We start from the raw sequence: 17,483 nt of genomic DNA on the forward strand, positions 1-17,483 counted from the left end.
GATCTGCTGTAATTGCATGAGAAGAAGAAGATGATATTGGATTTATATCCCACCCTCCACTCCGAAGAGTCTCAGAGCGGCTCACACTCTCCTTTACCTTCCTCCCCCACAACAGACACCCTGTGAGGTAGATGAAGATATTGGATTTATATCCCGCCCTCCACTCCGAAGAGTCTCAGAGCGGCTCACAATCTCCTTTACCTTCCTCCCCCACAACAGACACCCTGTGAGGTAGATGAAGATATTGGATTTATATCCCGCCCTCCACTCCAAAGAGTCTCAGAGCGGCTCACAATCTCCTTTACCTTCCCCCCCCCCCACAACAGACACCCTGTGAGGTAGATGAAGATATTGGATTTATATCCCGCCCTTCACTCCGAAGCGTCTCAGAGCGGCTCACAATCTCCTTTACCTTCCTCCCCCACAACAGACACCCTGTGAGGTGGGTGGGGCTGGAGAGGGCTCTCACAGCAGCTGCCCTTTCAGGGACAACCTCTGCCAGAGCGATGGCTGACCCAAGGCCATTCCAGCAGGTGCAAGTGTAAGAGTGGGGAATCAAACCCGGTTCTCCCAAGTTAGAGTCCACACACTTAACCACTACACCAAACTGGCTCCCCCAGGCCCTACCTGGAAGATGGCAACCCTAAGAAAAAGGCTGATGAATGTGCAAACATACACAAAAATACCCACACATCCCTTTTTCATCCTCCACCTTTAAAGCACCACATCTATCAAAAAGAAGGAAAAAGGATAGGTCCCCTGCGCAAGCACCGGTTGTTTTCAACTCTGGGGTGACGTTGCTTTCACAATGTTTTCACGGCAGATTTTTTTACAGGCTGGTTTGCCATCGCCTTTCCCAGTCATCTATGCTTCCTCCCCCCCCCCCCCCCCCCGCAGCAAGCTGGGTACTCATTTGACCGACCTCGGAAGGATGGAAGGCTGATTCAACCTTGAGCCGGCGACCTGAATCCAGCTTCTGCCGGAATTGAACTCAGGTCGTGAGCAGAGAGTTCAGACCGCAGTACTGCAGCTTTACCACTCTGCGCCACGGGGCTCCGTTATCAAAAAGAAAGATGCTCCCAAGTGTTAAGACAATCCTAAGCAAGTGAGACTTGAGTAGAAGCACTCTCAAGATAGCTTTCGAGAATCAAAGCACCCTTTCCCTTGAAAGCTCATGCCCCAAAAGTCTTGCTGGTCGCGGAGGCGCTACTGGATTCGAATCTTGCTCCTTGACTGCAGAACAACACAGCCACCCTTTGAAATTATGTCCTAACAAAGGTTATTCTCAATACCGTACACAACTGTGACCACTTGGAGAATTTAAGACATTTTTTTTGTTGACACCACGTGTTTGGAGGGGAGGGATATCTAGTCTTCCATCCAGGTAGATAAGGTTAGGTCAGAGGGAGCAGCAGTAAGGTTGCCACCTCCATGTTGGAAAATTCCTGGAGATTTAGGGGGCAGAGGGGGGAGAGGAAGGATTTGGTGAGGGGTGGGACTTCAGTGGGGAACAACACCAGAGTCCATCCTCCAAAGCAGCCATTTTCTCCCCGGGGAGCTGACCTCCGCAGCCTGGGAATTCACTGCAACGTCATGAGCTCTCCAGGTCCCAGCTGGAGGTTGGCAACTCCAGGCAACAGAGACGCCCCCCCCCCCCGGAGGGAAGGGGAGCCCCCTGGCTCCTTCCTGAGGCACAGAGATTTCTGCAAGAGCAAAAATTTCCTCCAAAATATTTGGCCAGGGGCCCCTCCCCCAAAGGAGGAACCCTACACCACAGACATTTCATCATTAATATCTCTTATCTACAGGAAGGGGAACTGGGGGGTGGGGGCTGCAGTGACCAAGCCCCCATTGCCTCGGGGAAGGTTGCCAAGTCCAATTCAAGAAATATCCGGGGACTTTGGGGGTGGAGCCAGGAGCAAAGTTGTGAAAAGCATCATTGAACTCCAAAGGGCGTTCTGGTCATCCCATTTCAAGGGACCGTACACCTTTCAAATGCCTTCCCTCCTTTGGAAATGATGAAGGAGAGGGGCACCTTCTTTGTGGGCTCCTAGAATTGGTCCCCCCGGTCTGATCTTCTTGAAACCTGGAGGGCCTTTTGGGGAGAGGCATTGGATGCCATGCTGAAGATTTGGTGCCTCTACCTCAAAAAACAGACCCTCCTCCCCCCAGATACCCACGGATCAATCCTCCATTCTACCCTATGGGAATCGGTCTGCATGGGAAATCGTGGCGTGCCCAACAGACATTTCCCTCCCCCCCCCTGCTTTCTGAGGACCCTGAAGGGGGGGAGGGCTTGCAAATGGGGGGGGGATCCCCTGTCCCCGCCTGGAGATTGGCAACCCTAGCCCCAGCCCCTCCCCCAAGGAGGAGGCCTGCAGCACAGGCTTTTCAGCTTTAATATCTCTTATCTACAGGAGGGGGAACTGGGAGATGGGGGCTGCAGTGACCAAGCCCCCATTGCCTCAGGGAAGGTTGCCAAGTCCAAGTCAAGAAATATCCGGGGACTTTGGGGGTGGAGCCAGGAGACATTGGGGGTGGAGCCAGGAGCAAAGTTGTGGCAAGCATCATTGCACTCCAAAGGGCGTTCTGGCCATCCCATTCCAAGGGACCGCACACCTTTCAAATGCCTTCCCTCCATTGGAAATGATGGAGAGCGGCACCTTCTTTGGGGGCTCACAGAATTGGACCCCCCGATCTGATCTTCTTGAAACCTGGAGGGCCTTTTGGGGAGAGGCATCGGATGCCGTGCTGAAGATTTGGTGCCTCTACCTCAAAAAACAGCCCCCCCTCCCCCCCAGATACCCACGGATCAGTTCTCCATTCTACCCTATGGGAATTGCTCTGCATGGGGAATCATTAGGGTTGCCAAGTCCAATTCAAGAAATATCTGGGGACTTTGGGGGTGGAGCCAGGAGACTTTGGGGGTGGAGCCAAGATCAAGGCTGTGACAAGCATCATTGAACTCTAAAGGGAATTCTGGCCATCACATTTAAAGGGACCTTTTCAATTCCTCCCTTCCATAGGAAATAATGAAGGACAGGGGCACCTTCTTTTGGGGCTCATAGAATTGGACCCCCTGGTCCACTCTTTTTGAAACTTGGGGGTTATTTTGGGGAGAGGCACTAGATGCTGTACTAAATATTTGGTGCCTCTAACTAAAAAGCAGCCCCCCCCCCGAGCCCCAGATCAATTCTCCATGATTTCCTATGGGAATAAGTCCCCATAGGGAATAACAGAGTTCCCAGCAGACATTCCCCTCCCCTCCCCTCCCCTTCTAACGACCCTGAAAGGGGGGGGGGGCTTTCCTCTTTAATGGGAGGGGGCTGCAGTGGCCCGGGGGCAACGGCCCTCCCTGCCGCTCCCAAAGGAGGGTCTCCCCCCAGGGCCTTCGGGGGAGGGCTCTATTCCGACGGGCTTCCTCTCGGGGGGAGCCGGGCTGCGCCCTCCCCTCCCGCCCCACGGCCACACTCACCTCAGCCGCCGCCCCGCAGGCGCCGCCATCTTGGCCCCTCGCGGCCTTATGAAGGCTCGGCCCGCGCGCGGGGGATTGTGGGCCTTGTAGTTGGCGCCGAGGAGGCGAGGAGGGGGAGGGTTGCCACTCCCCAGGAGGGGGCAGGAGGCTTCAGCGTGGGTGGAGGGAGAGGGCTGTTGGGAGACAGATGCCCACAGGGTGGAATGGAGGGAGAATGGATCTGGGGATATAGATGGAAATGGGAGGTGTGATGGAGAATGGATCTGGGAGTATAGATGGATCTGGGAGGTGTGATGGAGAATGGATCTGGGAGTATAGATGGATCTGGGAGGTGTGATGCAGAATTGATCTGGGAGTATAGATGGATCTGGGAGGTGTGATGGAGAATGGATCTCGGAGTATAGATGGATCTGGGAGGTATGATGGAGAATTGATCTGGGAGTATAGATGGATCTGGGAGGTATGATGCAGAATTGATCTGGGAGTATAGATGGATCTGGGAGGTATGATGCAGAATTGATCTGGGAGTATAGATGGATCTGGGAGGCATCATGGAGAATTGATCTGGGAGTATAGATGGATCTGGGAGGTATGATGCAGAATTGATCTGGGAGTATAGATGCATCTGGGAGGTATGATGGAGAATTGATCTGGGAGTATAGATGGATCTGGGAGGTATAATGGAGAATTGATCTGGGAGGCTATATTGATCTGGGAGGCATCATGGAGAATTGATCTGGGAGTATAGATGGATCTGGGAGTATATAGTTATCTGGGAGGTATAATGGAGAATTGATCTCGGAGTATATATTGATCTGGGAGGTATCATGGAGAATTGGTCTTGGAGTATCCAGGTCTCTGGGGGGCTGTTTTTTGAGATAGAGGCACCAAATTTGCAGCATAGCATCCAGTGCCTTCCCTCAAAACAACCTCCACGTTTCAAAAGGATTGGACCAGGGGGTCCAATTCTATGAGCCCCCAAAGAAGGTGCCCCTATCCTTCATTATTTCCAGTGGAGAGAATGCATTTCAAATGTTTGCAGTCCCTTTAAATGTGATGACCAGAATTCCCTTTGGAGTTCAATTACGCTTGTCCCAACCTTGCTTCCTGGCCCCACCCCCAAAGTCTCCTGGCTCCACCCCCAGAGTCCCCAGATATTTCTTGAATGGGCTTGGCAACCCTACGGGGAGCACACGGAGCTGTGAGGTTTGCTTGCAACGATGGGGGGGGCAGGGGGGAAAAGAAGCCGGGGCGCTTTGCTGTGGCAGATGCAAGAACCATGAAGCTGCCTTCTACTGAAACAGCCCCACAAGGTCAGCATTGTCTACTCTGATTGGCAGCCGCCCTTCAGGATCTCCGCCTGAGAGCCTTTCCCAGGGGTGGCCAAACTGCAGCTGTGGCTCTTTCATACATATTGTGTGGCTCTCAAAGCCCCCACTGCCCCATTGGCTGACTTGGAGAAGGCATCTGTCTCTTTAAATCGCTTGGAGAATTGCAATTAAGATTAAAGTTACTTTCTTTCCACCCCTCCCTCCCTTCCTCTTGTTTTGCAGCTCTCGAATATCTGATGTCCATGTCTTGTGGCTCTCAAACATCAGACGTTGATTCTATGTGGCTCTTACATTAAGCAAATTGGCCACCCCTGGTCTTTCCCATCCCCCCTCGCCTGGGCCTTTCTGCTGGAGATGCTTGCAGGGGATCGAACCTGGGACCTTCTGCAAGCCAAGCAGAGGCTCTCCCTCTGAGCCACAGTCCCTCCCTAAAAATATACATGGGGGATTGTTTTATTGTTTTAACATGGCTTTTGCCATGTCCTGTAAGCCGCCCTGAGCCTGCCTTGGCGGAGAGGGCGGGGAATAATACCCCCAAATGTGATAAGCAGTGGTGTGTCTATAGCTTATTATTACTGTTGCTGTTATTTTATTTATATTCTGCCCATTCCCCCGTTTGGGGGCTCAGAATGGAGTACATCAAAATAGAAATAAAATCACAATAAAGTCATAATAAAATCAATTACAACATTCAGTAAAGTGCAACAAGATGATATGACAGCAAGGTGGTGTGGCACAAAAATAGTACCACAATTTTTTGTTGTTCAGTCGCACAGTCGAGTCTGACTCTTTGCGACCCCATGGGCAAAGTCACGCCAGGCCCTCCTGTCTTCCACCATCCTCCAAAGTCTGCTCAAATTCGTGTTTGTTACATCAGTAACGCTGTCCAGCCACCTCTTTTGCCGTCCCCTTCTTCTTTTGCCTTCTGTCTTTCCCAGCATCAGGGTCTTCTCCTGGGAGTGCTCCTTTCTCATTGGGTGGCCAAAGGATTTGAGCTGCAGCTTCAGCATCTGACCTTCCAGGGAACAGCCTGGGTTGGTTTCCCTTAGGACTGACTGATTGGATCTTCTTGCAGTCCAAGGGACTCTCAAGAGTCTTCTCCAGCACCACATCTCAAAAGCATCTATTCTTCTGCACTCAGCCTTCCTTATGGTCCAGCTCTCACAGCCGTACATGACTACTGGGAATACCATCGCTTTGACTATATGGACTTTTGTTGGCAGGGTGATGGCTCTACTTTTTATTCTACTGCACCACAATACAGCAGTGCAGTCGAGCAGTAGGGGGGCGGCCAACCCATCAAATAAATAGATGCCCGCTGCATTATTCATTTACTTCATTTGGATCAAATGGGGGCCCAAAGCGGATCAAAACATTCTTCCCTGGTTTTGATCCACTTTGGGCCCCCATTTGATCCAAATCAAAACATTCTTCCCTGGTTGCAACAAATCAAAAGCTTGATGGAAAACGATATTAAATCGGAGGGAATTAGACGTGAGCAAACAGAATTGGAAAGGGTCCTGCTTGGAGATAATGAAAAATTAATATCGAAAGTATACAAATTATTATTGAAATGGTCTACAGAAGAGGAAGTAGTTAAGTCTCAAATGGTTAAATGGTCAATCAATGTGAATAGAGAAATACAAATGGATACGTGGGAGCACCTTTGGAAGAACTCGATGAAGATCTCAATTTGTCAGAGTATCAAAGAGAACTGTTTTAAGATGATGTACAGGTGGTATATGACTCTGAAAAAGCTGGCTAGGATGAGTTAGAAAATGTCGGATAGATGTTGGAAATGTAAAAAACATGAAGGTTCTTTCTTTCACATGTGATGGACTTGTGAAAAAGCGAAAGAATTCTGGAAGATAATTCAACAAGAAATCTCCAAAATTTTGGGTTATGACTTTTAAAAAAACAGCAGAGACTTTCCTGCTTGGATTACAATTAGAAAAATTTCCAAAGGAAGACAGGACTTTAATTTGGTACTTACTCTCAGCTGCTAGGACATTGTATGCGCAGCTGTGGAAGCAAGGAAAAATACCAGAAAAATGGGATTGGATTGTGAAAGTTTTATTGTGGCGTGAGATGGACAAATTAACTAGAACTTTAAGAGACTATGATTTAGATATATTCAAAAAGGAGTGGAAGAAATTTAAAGGATATATGGAGAAAGAGTGGAATGTAAAAAGACATTGGACAATTTTTTAGTATTAATGAGGGGAAAAAAAGAATACTGAACTTTGATTGGTTAGTGGTACCTTTAGTATTGAACTTAAATCTATAACTTCGGGGAAGTCAAACATTGGAGGGAGGGGGGGTTGAAATGTCATATGGGTTAGTATAGAAAATGTATAATTAACTTTTGTAACCATATGTTATCAATACATTGTTATAACACAAAACATTCTTCCCTGGTCAACTTCATCCTAACAACAACCTTGTAAGGTAGAGAGCCAGTTCGGAGCAGTGGCGAAGAGCGGCAGGATCTAATCTGAGAGGTTTGAATCCCCACTCCGTACAGCCAGCTGGGTGACTTTGGACCAGGCCCAGTTCTCTCCGAGCTCTCTCAGCCCCACCTGCCTCACAGGACTTTTGTTGTGGGGAGAAGGGAAGAGACTGCAAGATGCTCTGAGGCTCTGAGTGAAGGGCGGGGTATAAATCCAATCTCTCCTCCTTGGTTTAGTCTAAGGAATTTAAAAGCTCATAATTTTACCATAGATTATATAAATCAAATCAAATGGAATATGTATCAAAATGTTCCAATGGGGAACCAGATTGCCTCGAAATGGAATGAAAATGTTTGCAGGAACATGTTATAATAGTAATAGCATACATTACTCTTTGCGCGGATATTCTTTAAATTCCATAATTGATTGATTATGGCATCTTACATAACTTGAATGATAATCTACTTGCTATGTTTCCTATCTTTATTTTCTTTTTTATACATAATGTGGCTGTTATGTTCTTGTCCAATACGGTTCCAAGCTTGTTTATACATACTTCTTATAAGAACATAAGAACATAAGAGAAGCCATGTTGGATCAGGCCAGCGGCCCATCAAGTCCAACACTCTGTGTCACACAGTGGCAAAAAATGTTATATACACACATACACTGTGGCTAATAGCCACTGATGGACCTGTGCTCCATATTTTTATCTAAACCCATCTTGAAGGTGGCTATACTTGTGGCCGCCACCACCTCCTGTGGCAGTGAATTCCACATGTTAATCACCCTTTGGGTGAAGAAGTACTTCCTTTTATCCGTCTTAACCTGTCTGCTCAGCAATTTCATCGAATGCCCACGAGTTCTTGTATTGTGAGAAAGGGAGAAAAGTACTTCTTTCTCTACTTTCTCCATTCCATGCATTATCTTGTAAACCTCTATCATGTCACCCCGCAGTCGACGTTTCTCCAAGCTAAAGAGTCCCAAGCGTTTCAACCTTTCTTCATAGGGAAAGTGCTCCAGCCCTTTAATCATTCTAGTTGCCCTTCTCTGCACCTTCTCTAAAGCTGTAATATCCTTTTTGAGGTGCGGCGACCAGAACTGCACACAGTCAATATTATTTACTGCACTGCAATGTTATTTACAATAAAGTGTTAATTAGCAGAAAATGTTTGAGAATTAAAAAATGATACATTGTTGGAGAGCTCGGCCATAATATATGTGCCCCATAATACATGTGTCCCATTGTTGTGCCATAGTGACAAATCTGGGGGAAGTTTTGACTTTCCAGAATGAAGCTATAGCAGATTTCAGCGTCAATAAAAGGATTGCTATGGCTTCAGATCTAGGGCTTCCTAGAGCTGACTCAGGCCTGGCGAGAGTCATCTGGACTAGCAGGGAGAAGGGGTGGCTTAGTAACCAGAACGTCTGCTTGGTATGTGGAGGGTCTCGGGTTCGATTCCTGTCAAGCTCCAGTTAAAAAAAACGGGTAATCGCTGGAAGACGGTGCGTACGAGGTGCTAAAATGACTCTTGCAATAAAGATCAGTGATTGTTAAATACATAAAAATAGGTTAGATGCAGTCGTTAACTTTTAGTTCTCCGACTCTACCGCAGCACCTCCGGGGACGTCACACGCGACATGCCAAGGCGGGCTCAGGAACTGTTGCTAAAAGTTGTGGTGTAGTGTCTGCCACTGGCCATCGGGTGGCACTCTTGCGTTGTGAAACAATACCTGCCCCAGCTCTTGTGCTGGTCGGAGCTGGGGTGGGAGGGGGAGTTCTTCCATAAATCCTTGAACTCAGCAGACGAGAGAGGAGAGAACTGGTGTTCCTTCGAATCTGCTACAAGACTCTAGCAGGGCAGGCTTTTATCAGTTCAGGCAGGGTGGACTTCACAGCCCACGTTAGCCACCTTTTGTGTTCCCAATCAGATCAAGGGGTGAATGAGGCGGAACAGCGAGGGTTGCCAAGTCCAATTCAAGAAATATCTGGGCACTTTGGGGGTGGAGCCAGGAGACTTTCGGGGTGGAGCCAGGAGACATTTGTGGTGGAGCCAAGATCAAGGCTGTGACAAGCATCATTGAACTCCAAAGGGAGTTCTGGCCATCACATTTAAAGGGACGGCACACCTTTTCAATGCCTTCCTTCCATAGGAAATAATGAAGGATAGGGGCACCTTCTTTTGGGGCTCATAGAATTGGAACGCCTGGTCCAAACTTTTTGAAACTTGGGGGGTATTCTGGGGAGAGGCACTAGATGCTATACTGAAAATTTGGTGCCTCTACCCCAAAAAAACACCCCCCCCCCAGATACCCGCGGATCAATTCTCCATGATTTTCTATGGGAATAAATCTCCCTAGGGAATAATAGAGTTCCCAGAAAACATTTCCTTCCCCTCCCCCCGCTTTCTGACGACCCTGAAGTGGGGGGAGGGCCTCCAAATTGGGGGATCCTCTGCCCCCACCTGGGGATTGGCAACCTTAGGAACAACGGTGGGAGGGTTTCTAGTGTCCTCGTCGTTTTTGTAGAAAAATAGATGGCAGAGCTCATTAACATAGCTCATTAGCATATGCCGCACCCCCCACCAGCCAAAAGTACCTAACGTGAGAAAGGAGAGCCCCAGGCAAGCGAGGCCTGCTTGGGCTGGCTACAGATCTAGCCAGCCCAAGCAGGCCTTGCTCGCCTGGGGCTATCCCCCAACAGTCCAAAGGCCAGCAAGCCACCCCTGCCCAAAATCACATAAAAAGTGGAGAAAGGGTGGCACGGGCTTCTCCAGAGGTTGATGAGGGCTGCTGGGGGCATGGCAAAGCCCCTGGTGGCTGGCTGGCCGCCCACTCTCCTAATCCAGGGATTGTTATGCAGCTGCACCTACTATTCAATGGACAAGGTAGGCAGGTGAGGAGGAGGGAGGGCGTCAGAATGGTTCAGAACTCTTTCTCTATGAGAAAGAGTCGAATGTAAGAAGACATTGGACAATTTTCTAGTAATATTGGGGGGGGGGAAACGAAGAAGCAAGAAGGGGGGGAAATATATATATAATTTTGATTAGTCAGATGTATCTTTAGTATTGAATTAGAATCTATAACCTCGGGGAAGTCTATATTGGAGGGAGGGGGGATTGAAAAGTCATATGGGTTAGTATTGAAGCAACGAAGGGAAATTAAGTTCTGTAACCATATGCTATCAATAAATTGGTAAAACACAAAGAATGGTTCAGAAGCTGTGATCTCCTGCTGGATTAAAGGCCTGCCTGGCCCTGCTGGTGGACCTCCTGATGGCACCTGGGTTTTTTGGCCACTGTGTGACACAGAGTGTTGGAGTGGAGGGCCCACTGGCCTGATCCAACAGAGCTTCTCTTATGTTTTTCTGTGACACAGAGTGTTGGCCTGGAGGGGCCACTGGCCTGATCCAACAGGGCTTCTCTTATATTCTTCTGTGACACAGAGTGCTGGACTGGAGTGGCCATTGGCCTGATCCAACATGGCTTCTCTTATGTTCTTCTGTGACACAGAGTGCTGGACTGGAGTGGCCATTGGCCTGATCCAACATGGCTTCTCTTATGTTCTTCTGTGACACAGAGTGCTGGATTGGAGTGGCCATTGGCCTGATCCAACATGGCTTCTCTTATGTTCTTCTGTGACACTGAGTGTTGGCCTGGAGGGGCCATTGGCCTGATCCAACATGGCTTCTCTTATGTTCTTCTGTGACACAGAGTGTTGGACTGGAGGGGCCACTGGCCTGATACAACATGGCTTCTCTTATGTTCTTCTGTGACACAGAGTGTTGGCCTGGAGGGGCCATTGGCCTGATCCAACATGGCTTCTCTTATGTTCTTATGTGACACAGAGTGTTGGACTAGATGGGCCATTGGCCTGATCCAACAGGGCTTCTCTTATGTTCTTATGAGTGACACAGAGTGTTGGACTGGAGGGGCCATTGGCCTGATCCAACAGGGCTTCTCTTTATGTTCTTCTGTGACACAGAGTGTTGAGCTAGATGGGCCACTGGCCTGATCCAACATGGCTTCTATTATGTTCTTAAGAAGAGTCAGCACGGGTTGGGGAATTCCTGGAGTGGGAACCTGGGGAGGATTGGAAGTGAGGAGGGGAAAGACTTCATCAGGGAGTGATGCCAAACAGTCTACCCTTTGAAGGCTCCCTCTCCTCCCAAAGAACTGAACTCTGTGCTCCAGAGATCCGTTGTAATTTTAGGAGATCTCCAGGCCCCACCTGGAGATTGGCAATATTAAAAAAATTCCACTTTTCCAGGGTAGGAATTAAACCCCTAACCTGCGGTTGCAGAAAAGATGCCTTCCTTATTAGGTCACGGGGTCTTTTGTGGAAGCCGCTTTGCTAAGGTGTCCCTTAACAACAGTTTCACACCTGCGGTACCTGCCTTGCCCTTCTAAGTGCCTCTTTGGCAGCAAGACCTTGCCCTTGCATAAGACCTAATGAAGGCACAGAAACAGCCAATTTAAACAAAACAAATGTGTGGGTTTTTTCCCCTTTCAGCGTCCCTTAGCAACTATCAGCACAGACAAAAATCCTTTTTGAGCAAACGTTGTTGCAAGTTTCAACCACCAGCCACCCAGGCAGGCCTTGGGACAACAGGTAAGAGAGGTGCGGCAAAATCGCCAATGTGTCTGCAGAGTGAGGATACACTCCTTGTATCTGAAGAAGTGGAGTCTGGCCTTCCAATTATTTTGCCGGAATAAAATCTTAAAGGGCCGCATACTCCCTCTAAGCCGTGGAGTTTTGTGTGCAAAAATTCTGCTTTGTGAGCTGCTGGCGTTCCCGTTGTGCGCTACTGCATACATTAGCTTGTTCTGGGGCCGTCTTTCCTGAGCAAAAACTAACAATGTTTGAGCCAGAAGCTAAAAAACTGTGAGCTAACTCACACTAACTCAGCTTAGAGGGAATATGGAGAGACTCCTGCTTGGCTTCAGACATGAGAAGCCGCTCTTGGGTCCTCATTTTTAAAGGTTACAACGCTTGGGGCTCTTTAGTTTGGAGAAATGTCGACTGCGGGGTGACATAATAGAGGTTTACAAGATTCTACATGGGATGGAGAAAGTAGAGAAAGAAGTACTTTTCTCCCTTTCTCACAATACAAGAATTCGTGGGCATTCGATGAAATTGCTGAGCAGTCAGGTTAAAACGGATAAAAGGAAGTACTTCATCATCCAAAGGGTGATTAACATGTGGAATTCACTGCCACAGGAGGTGGTGGCGGCCACAAGCATAGCCACCTTCAAGAGGGGGTTAGATAAAAATATGGAGCAGAGATCCATCAGTGGCTATTAGTCACAGTGTGTGTGTATATGTATATATATTTGGCCACTGTGTGACTGGATGGGCCATTGGCCTGATATCCAACAGGGCTTCTCTTTATGTTCTTATGTGACACAGAGTGTTGGACTGGATGGGCCATTGGCCTGATCCAACATGGCTTCTCTTATGTTCTTATGTGACACAGAGTGTTGGACTGGAGGGGGCATTGGCCTGATCCAGCAGGGCTTCTCTTATGTTCTTATGTGACACAGAGTGTTGGACTGGATGGGCCATTGGCCTGATCCAACATGGCTTCTCTTAGGTTCTTCTGTGTGACACAGAGTGTTGGACTGGATGGGCCACTGGCCTGATTCAACATGGCTTCTCTTAGGTTCTTCTGTGTGACACAGAGTGTTGGACTGGATGGGCCACTGGCCTGATCCAACAGAGCTTCTCTTATGTTCTTATGTGGCACAGAGTGTTGGACTGGAGGGGCCATCGGCCTGATCCATCAGGGCTTCTCTTATGTTCTTATGTTATGTTCTCAGAAGAGCACCTGGTGCACCATGCCAAGTGCTGCCACCTTTCCTGGTGCCCACCTAATACATTTAGAAAATGGCTGGGACCAGGTGCAGAGTTTGCCCCGCAAGCCTTCCAAGAGGCCAGTGGCCATCTGATTGGCTGTGCAGATTTCATAACATCTGCCACCACAGCGCAAGGATCCTTCTTGGGTGACTGGAGCTAAGCTGTAGTGGCCATTCGGCGGCTGGCTCTGCCTCCTGCAACAGTTTACGGCTGCTCCACCAAAGGTCATCTAGTCCACCCCCAGCATAATGCAGGAAATTCAGTTCCCCCCCACCCCACTCCTCCAAGGACCCCCTGCCATTCTCATGGGGATGCAAATCCGCTTACATCATTCTCCTCTCCTCCAGTATTTTCTCACAACAACCCTATGAGGTAGGACAGACTAAAAGTATGTGACTATCCCAAGGTCACCTAGCAAGCTTCCGTGGAAGAATAAGGATTTGAACCCAGTTCTCCTAGATCCTAACCGCTATCGCACATTGCCTCTCTAAATCTGATGATGATGATCGAAAATCGTTGTCTTTTCTGGATATTCATATGTTATGATGGGCCATGACTCCACTGGCAGAGCCTCTGCTCAGCATGCAGACGGTCTCAGGTTCAATTCCCAGCAGCTCCCGTTAGAATGGGCCAGGCAGGAGGTGATGGGAAAGACCACAGCCTGAGGCCCTGGAGAGCTGCTGCCAGTCTGAGTTGGAAATACTGAACTGGAGGGACCAGTTATTCAACTCAGTACAAGGCAGCTTTGTGTGTTCATATGTGTCCCGTACGTTGCTGGTTTTGTTTTCGGAATTATTGTTTTACACTCTTTTATAAGCTGCTTTAATAAGAGCCCCCTGGCGCAGAGCGGTAAAAGCTGCAGTACTGCAATCAGAGCCCTGTGCTCACGATCTGAGTTTGATCCCAGCGGAAGCTGGTTCAGGTAGCCGACTCGAGGTTGACTCAGCCTTCCATCCTTCCGAGGTCGGTAAAATGTGTCCTCAGCTTGCTGGGGGGAAAGGCAATGGCAAACCACCCCGTAAAAAGTCTGCCGTGAAAACGTTGTGAAAGCAATGTCACCCCAGAGTTGGAAACGACTGGTGCTTGCACTTCACCTTTTTATAAGCTGCTTTGAGTTTTAGGTAGAGCTAACAACCTCCAGGTGGGACCTAGAGTTCTGGAATTACTTGCAAGTGATCTCCAGGTAACAGAGACCAGTTCGCCTGGAGGAAGTGGAATCTTCAGTACCGTGTCTCTGCCATGTTCCCTTCCCAAGCACCATCCCCAAATCTCCAGGAATGCCATGCCAGAGTTGGCAACCCTACAAGCAGAGCAGAACTCCTTAAAATAGATACCCAAATAAACATGATTCATTAATAAAGAAGGCCTGACAGTCCAAAGACCAAAAGCAAGAACTTCTCTTGCTTTGCAAGTTAACAGCATCATTTTACTGATGTAATGCTGGCAGCAACCCAACTCTTCCCCTCCTTTTTTGGGGGTGGGGGGCTCTCTTACCTGAGAAACAAAATGAAGCGACCCAGGTGGGACTTGAACCCACAATCCCCAGCTCCGGAGGCTGATGCCTTATCCATTAGGCCACTGGGCCTTAGTGGAGGAAGAGATACCATCTACTGCTATGCATTTAGATAAAATGCTCAGGGCAGAGGCCAATTTTTTACACATGCTACTAAAAAAAAGAAGGCTATTCACAGCTTCTCAGGGCAAGAGTCCAGAAGAAAGGAAAAGCAGAGAGACTCTCAGCCCTTTCCCACCCCCAGGGAGACTCCAACTCACCCCCTCACCCTCCAGAAGCACTGCCTTCCAGAAGAAAATCACAGTACTATTGAGATCTTGCCAATGGGGAATATCTTGTTGCTATCCCAGCATTCCTGGCTCTGCCCCAAGGATCATAAATAAAAGAGCCAGGATGCTACACTGAAAAGCCCACAGTTGAGTCTGCACAACCATGTGTGTGTGGGTGGGTGTGGGTGTGGGTGGGGTGTCCCCACAGGGCATGCAGGGTGGGGGTCCCATGGAGCTGGGTCTGAGTGAGGACAAGCGAGGGCTGTAGGGTTGCCAGGTCCAGTTCAAGAAATATCTGGGGACTTTGGGGGGTGGAGCCAGGAGACTTTGGGGGGTGGAGCCAGGAGACATTGGGGGTGGAGCCAGGGGCAAGAGTGTGAGAAGCAGAATTGAACTCCAAAGGGAGTTCCGGCCATCAAATTTAAGGGACCGCACGCCTTTTAAATGCCTCCCCTCCACTGGAAATAATGAAGGACAGGGCATCTTGGTTTGGGGCTCATAGAATTGGACCACCTGGTCCAATCTTTTGAAAAACGTGGTGTTTTGAGGAGAGGTACCGGACGCTATGCTGCAAATTTGGTGCCTCTGCCTCAAAAAACAGCCCCCCCCCCGAGTCCCAGATACCCATGGATTCTATACCCTATGAGAATCAGTCTCCATAGGGAATAATGCCCAGCAGACATTTCCCTCTCCCCCCCTCCCCGCTTTCTGATGGCCCTGAAGTGGGGGGAGGGCCTCCAAACCGGGGGATCCCCCGCCCCCACCTGGGGATTTGCAAACCCTACAAATCAACCACTGCTTTTAAATGTTGCAAATAAATGCTTAAGCAATTTCTTTCATAATGATGCAATTACACGGTTACCATCACCAACCAAAATTCATTAAACGTCCATAGAAAAATCGAAAAGTTATTTCACGCCACTCTTGTAAGGTAGTGCTTTCAAAATCAGAATGTTATTTCACATCACTCTTGCGAGGTAGTACTTTACCGTCCGCTGTCTCAGTTCTCCTTTGCTTGAAAGACGTAGACAGAACCATGCTTGTATAGGATTCCTCCTATGGGGAGCAGACCGAAGTCTGACAGGTGGGGCGGCTACACAGGTCCTAGGTTCAGTTCTGTGTTTCATTCACCTTCCGCTGGCCACTTTCTTTTAACTTTGGAACCCGTGCTAAAGGCAATGGCTCACACATTACAGTACAGTGTTACTTTGCAGCTTGCATGAATGGTTTATTTCTAGCGGTTTTGTTTCTAGTGTTTGCTAATCAGTACACTGTGGTTTCCGGTTTGCCCACTTGGGGATTGACACCCTATGTAGGGTCAATGCCCTATGTCAACACAGAGAGGCTCTGGCTTGATGCATGTTAATTTCAGCCACAGGTCCCCCAACATGATGCTTGTGGGTGCCCCATACCTTTCCTTGGCGGGGCCAGGGGGGCTTTTGTCCAGCAAATCTTCTGACTGGACGTTGGAGATTTGATAGGCCCTGTACAGTTTTGAAAAAACGTTGCTTGGGCAGCGGCTGCAACTACAACACAAGAGGTCTTCGTGGTGAGACTGAAAGGAACCTGCAGCAGCCATTTTGCAACTAGCTCCGCCTTCTGTGGCAGCCATTTTGTGGCTGCGCTGTGTCAGAACACCAAAGGTGCTCACAGGCTCAGAAAGGCTGGAGATCCCTGGCTCATCCCTTCATCCCTCGTCTGTCTCCCAAACAGGCAAGTAAAACAGCTTGTATTGTCCCCCCTTTCTCCATTTTATCTTCACAACAACCCTGAGAGGTGGGACAAAAGACAGGGTGTGCGTAGCTCAAGGTCACAATGAATCCCTGTGGCAAAGTGGAAATGTGAACCTGGGTCTCCCAGAAAGCTCAAACCTTGAATAAAACCTGGGTTAGTCTTGAAGGATCTACTGGACTCAAACTTTGTTCTGCTAAACCACATGGGCTCTCATGAGGATAAAAGAAGAGCCCTGCTGGATCACATCAAAAGATGCTTTATAAGGACTCACAGTCTTGGTTTGGTGACAGTTTGGTGTAGTGGTTTTTAAGTGTGTAGACTCTTATCTGGGAGAACCAGGTTTGATTCCCCACTCCTCCACTTGCACCTGCTGGAATGGCCTGGGGTCAGGGAGAGGTGTCACAGCCCCACCCACCTCACAGGGTGTCTGTTGTGGGGGAAGAAGATAAAGGAGATTGTAAACCGCTCTGAGTCTCTGATTCAGAGAGAAGGGCGGGGTATAAACCTGCAATTCTTCTTCTTCCATCAAAGTCAGTATTGTCTGCAGGAAGTGGCTCTTTACCTGCTCCCTCATCTTTTAAACTGGAATTGCTGGGGATTGAAACTTGGGACCTTTGGGGTCATGCCAAGCAGATACCTCTAACCACTGAGCCATAGTATACACACACACACACTATATATATATATATATATATATATATATATATATATATATATATATATTGAACATATGAAGTGCCTTATACTGAATCAGACCTTTGGTCCATCAAAGTCAGTATTGTCTTCTCAGACTGGCAGCGGCTCTCCAGGGTCTCAAGCTGAGGTTTTTCATACCTATTTGCCTGGATCCTTTTT

At 48.6% G+C, this 17,483-nt stretch overlaps 1 non-coding gene across 1 annotated transcript; it reads right to left on the reverse strand.

Annotated features, from left to right (window-relative positions):
* Positions 1-14,624: 14,624 nt before the first annotated feature.
* On the reverse strand, positions 14,625-14,697 carry TRNAR-CCG (transfer RNA arginine (anticodon CCG)). The gene has a single exon. It is a non-coding gene; the product is annotated as a tRNA-Arg (tRNA).
* Between the last annotated feature and the right edge of the window lie 2,786 nt (positions 14,698-17,483).

This window comes from Heteronotia binoei, chromosome 7 (assembly GCF_032191835.1).
Source record: "Heteronotia binoei isolate CCM8104 ecotype False Entrance Well chromosome 7, APGP_CSIRO_Hbin_v1, whole genome shotgun sequence".
NCBI classification, from domain to species: domain Eukaryota; kingdom Metazoa; phylum Chordata; class Lepidosauria; order Squamata; family Gekkonidae; genus Heteronotia; species Heteronotia binoei.